We start from the raw sequence: 5308 nt of genomic DNA on the forward strand, positions 1-5308 counted from the left end.
TTCCATGGAGCCCAAGGCCCACCCCAATCAACTTACACCTTCTGTATTTAAAGCCTCCCAGGACACAGCATCATCTATTGGGACAGGAGTTGATGACTACAAGTTCATAAACTTGTGTTTATGGCAGGGGTCCTAAGAAAATTTTTAAATTTTTATGGTAAAATATATATTCAAAATGGCATATAAAATACATGTGTGTGATTTAAAGGAAAGGATTAAAAAGAATACCCATACTCACCATGCAACTTAAGAAATGACAAAGCCCTGTGTGACCCTCCTTGCTGGTCATCCCAGAGTTAACCCCTGCTATACTGGACTATATATTAACCACCTCCTTGTTTTCATCGCAGTTTCAGTATGCATGTGTCCTAAACTGTACACATGTTTTTGGCTCTTCTTTAAACTGAGGAAAAGATGTATTTACTTGCAATTTGTAAAAGAAAATATATGTATTTCTAGGAAGAATAAATGGCTCAGTTAATTAAAAAAAAAACACCGCAGAGAGGACGTGTGCATGCATGCTCCGTTGTGTTGGGTCTTTGCAATAGAACCTAATCTCTTGCATCTCCTGCATCAACAGGCAGATTCTTTACCACTGTGCCACTTGGGAAGCCCCACAAAGAGGGCAGTTCAGCCTAAATAATACACACAGCCTTATTTTTCGTTAACTGAAATCCTCCAGTATTCATAAGTGTGGTCTGAACTACACATTCATATCCTTTCTTACAATTTTCTTAATTTTTACCAGATGATAGATGGGGCTAGAGCCTGGGGTCCACATAGACATATCCTATATTCTCTTTGTATTATTAATGATACCCAGATTTCATCCATCTATCTCTTCATTCATTTGTAATTAAAAATAATGGATAGTTGAGTACTCAGCAATAATCTAGACATTTTGGCCTATTTTAAATGTAATATAAATGGGATCACAGTACCTGTATCATTCTGTGACTTATGTGTTTCATTCAACATTATGTTTTGAGGACTTATCCATGGTGAATTGAGTTTTAAAGCTCATCTATTTTCATTGCTGTATTTCACAACATTCACTTTACTTCCCAAACTGAAGGAGAAGTTGCTAAAATTCAAGTGATGTTCAGGGGAAGTGATTTGGCCAGTGAGTTCTCCCCAGCTCTGCCAGAGAAGGGGGCTTTGGGCCCAGCAAATGACCTCCCCAATGGTTTCCAGACCCCTGCTGGAGGGAGAAGTCACATAGCTTTCCTGAAGAGCTGAAATGCCATGTTTTTGGTGCTGGGCTGGTCTCCGTATCCTCAAGAAACTTGAGGGACGGGGAGAAAGATGATCCCTTTGGTGCTGACTCCCTGGAGAATCTGGAAGCAGAGGTCAGGAGTGCTATGTAATGGCAGAAGCTGGATAATTCAGTCTCAAAATTTCAGGAGGCTCTGTGGATCCTTAGGCAACAGCAGAAGAGATGGCATTTCAAGAAGGTCCTCTCTGAGCTGGCTCTTCTGCGCATCTGAGTTGGGGTGGGAATGGGAGATGGCAGGGGGCAGCCAACCAGCTCCGGCCTCTATCTGCATATTCATCAGCCCCCCCACTCCCCCCCACACTGGTTGGCTGTGCTCGGCAGCCCCCACTGTCCCCAGTGCCTGCGGCTGCTTCGGAGCTGGGTCTGTCAGATAGTGCCTTGCACTGAGAAGAGGTGAGAGGCTTCCCTCACCCAACCACAGGCACCAGGCCCGCCTGGGGAGGAAGCAGGGAAACCAAAATCACTTCCTGACCATGGCCCTGTGCCCAAGGCCGGTAAAGGGTGGGCTGCTGCAGTTCCTGGGGTGGTGAACCCCACCTGGCTGAAGAGCCTAGGACTGGACCTCCCCAAGGGCATCTTCTCGGTGAGTAACGCCATTTCTTCCGTTCACCTTGCTTGAGTACTTTTTTGTGTGATGATGGAATGCTTGCTATGAAAAATTTCAAGTATTCAGAAAAGTGTAGAGATAAGGGTAACTATCCCCATCTATACACCCTTCACCTAGATTAACCTTTGTTCATATGTTACCATATTTGCTTCATCTCCTTTTGTTGGCTGAAATACTTTTAAGCAAATCACAGACCATGAAACTCTTCACTCCTAATACCTCATTCTCTAATACCCTGGAATGCATCTCTGAGCAGGTTTGTTTTTTTGTCTTTTTTAAGATTTGTTGATGTGGAAGTCTAGAGTTTGTTAAAACATTGCTTCTGCTTTATGGTTTGGTTTTTTGGCTCCGAGGCATATGGGATCTTAGCTTCCCAACCAGGGATCGAACCCACACACCCTGCATTAGAAAGTGAAGTCTTAACCACTGGACCACCAGGAAAATCCCTCCAAGCAGTTTTGAAGCTCTTCTTTCATTAGATTCTCAGACAGTCTTGAGTGAGGGGGTGATGATCATCCCTATTTTAGAGAAGCAGACAAGGCAGAAAATGTGGCTTGAGGGCAAATGGCTGGGAGTGGAGCCCAGACTTACTGACTGTCAGCTCAGAGTACACATCTCAGCCACAAGAAAGGGACTCTCCCGCTGAGCTGTGTTGTTCTAGACAGCACTGACACATGGCAGCCACTGTGTAACCTTGGGCATGTCACGCCACCTCTCTGGGCTTCAGTGGCCTCATCCATAAAGCAAAGGCCTGGCTTGACGATCATCAGTGATGTTTTCACTGATTTTCAGAAAAGACAATGTAAAGAGGTTTTTTTTTTTTTAATGAAGCTAAATTTATTTGGATATTATGCCAGTCCTCTTTTTAAAAACAGGGTGGTTAAGAGTCTTTTTTTATGAAATAAAATGAGAGTAGATCTTTGTACACTTATTTTTTGTGCCCTTACCTGCAAATAAAGTGTCAGCAACTCTCAGGCTGATCCTTTTTTCTTTTTTAATTTTATTAATGATTGAAATAGAAAAGTCTGGAAACACTCACTGTACCAGGGCATCCCTAAGCCCATTCCAGTGCTAAAGTGCCAAGACTATGGGGCCTCCCAGACCTGCCCTAAGGAGAAAGGAAGCTTCAAGGAACACCTGTTATCAGTGCTGGAGAGTGCAAGTTCAGGCACTGGGCATGTGTTAACGTCTGCAATCCTCACCAAACCCCTAGGAAATGGCATTGTTACCAACGCCATTTCACAGACGAAGAAACTAAGGAAAGAGGCAAAGTTAACTTGTGTGAGAGCTGGTGAATCCAGCACCAGTAGGTGATTCCATGATTCATGAGCACTAATTGCACGGACCACCAGGGCTTCTGAAGTGATTATATCTGTCTATCAATGATCAGGGCTCTGCCTACTGGGCCATCAGTCTGACCTCCTCTCCCCAATTCTACTGTCGGCCAGGGCAGCAGGGAGAGCTACTCAGGGCTGGACCGGAGATGAATGGGGGCCTCCGCTCCTGCTCACAGCCACATGAGACTAAGGCAGGGGGCCCCAAGAAGATGAAGCAGAGGTGAGGTCCTATGTGAAGACACCTTAGCAGAACAAAAAAGTGCTGTATGTCCTTGAGATATACCACCTAGCACAGGTCTTAGTGGCAGCTAAAGTTTGCTGAGCCTGCTAAGGACTTGGATTGAAAGCTGTTCAGAAATACTATGGGTCAGGCAAAAATGCATTTGTATATAAACGAGTGATTAAGTGATCGTTATGAATCACTGGTGGTGGGCCCTTAGATACCATGATAATCTGCTCAGGAGAGGCTGTTTCAGGATAAGGCACTTCTTCCTTATTTCTCCAACCATATTGGGGCAGTGATCTACTAGGCTGGTCCAGTCGAAATGTAACCGAGTCTAGGAAGTGAATGAACAAAATCCTGCAAAGACAGACACTAAATTTTCCCAACCCAAACTTGGCAGGAACATTATCAAGGAAATAACAATAAACACTCGTATAAACCTTGGGCTGAGCATCAGTCAGAGGGGTGAGAATGAGTCAGTATCTCTTGGGCTTCACATGGTGCCTCTTATCTAAGGACTCCCCAAATGGCCAACCTTGTTTTATTGACTGGTTCTCAGTGGCCCTGCTGGAGTCTGTCAGAAGTGTTTGCTGTTCCGCAAGTGTGGACACATCACAGAAGGGGAGACACAGCCTGTGAGCTGCTGGTCTCACCCTAGCCTACCCTGTGGGCAGCTCTTCCCCTTTGTCCTCTTGGGGAAGCGTTTTGGGAGACCTCAAGAGAGATTCCGTGGAAGGGCACAAACTCACAGGGAGAAAGGTTCTCAGGTCAGGAGGTGATCTGTGTAGCTGAGAATACCCCAGACACTGACTTTTCAGCTGGTGCCCATGACCTCAAACACTTCAACTGAAAAGAAATGACACAGAGCTTCTTTCTTATGTCTGTTATCTACTTGAAATTCAACCTCACCTGCATTTTGCCCTTTCTAGTTATAAAATCCTATATAACTTTGATCTTATGAGGCCTGAGTTCTGTGCTTGTGTTTGTAGCTGAATTTGCTTCTCCAGTGGGGCTTTTCCTGTCTGGTGCCCAGAAATGTATGTCTGGGAAAGAAAAATGCCTGTTTTGTTTGTTTGCTTTAATAGATCACATTTTTTTAGAGCAGTTTTAGGTTCCTGGCAAATGAACCAGAAAGTACGGAGATTTCCTATGTATTCTCTGCCCCTATATATTCACAGCCTCCCCTATAAATGCAAGTTTTTAGTTATTCAAGGCAAGGGGTCCCTTTTTTAAATTACAAGAATGAGAACATATCCATTAAAAATATGGAAAATACAGAAAAGTTAAAAAAAAAAGAAATAGAGAAAAAATTACCTAAGATTCCATCACCCTCAAAGAACTATTGCTAACAATTTAATATATTTCCTTCTCATGCTTTTTTTCTTTGTATTTTTAATGTGATTTTTCTCTCCCCCTATTTATTATAAAATAATGTCCTACAAACTCTTTTTAAATATGATTTTTTTAAATGACTGCATGACATAGCATCACGTAGATGATACCATACTTTATAATTTATTTAACCATTCTCTAGTCTTATAAATAATATTAAGGTAATCATTGTTACATAAATCTGTGGGTATCTCATCACTTTTCTTTTTAATTTTTAAAAATGTATTTTATTTTTTAATAATGTCTTGATTTTACTTCTTAGATGTAGAGTCATTGACTCAAATGACATAAACATGTTTAAGTTTCATAATATATGCAACAAAACTATTTCTCCCAAAATATGTGAAAAATGAGCCAGAGATGCAAATGATGAGATAACATTTTCACCTATCATGTTGGCGAAGATTTAGAAGACTGACACTGACAAAGAACTGACATGCTCATTGTTGATGGGGATGAGATCAAATGTGTTC

The sequence above is a fragment of the Moschus berezovskii genome, chromosome 9 (genome assembly GCF_049115385.1).
Source record: "Moschus berezovskii isolate FMDL1 chromosome 9, NW_MosBer_1.0, whole genome shotgun sequence".
NCBI classification, from domain to species: Eukaryota; Metazoa; Chordata; class Mammalia; order Artiodactyla; family Moschidae; genus Moschus; species Moschus berezovskii.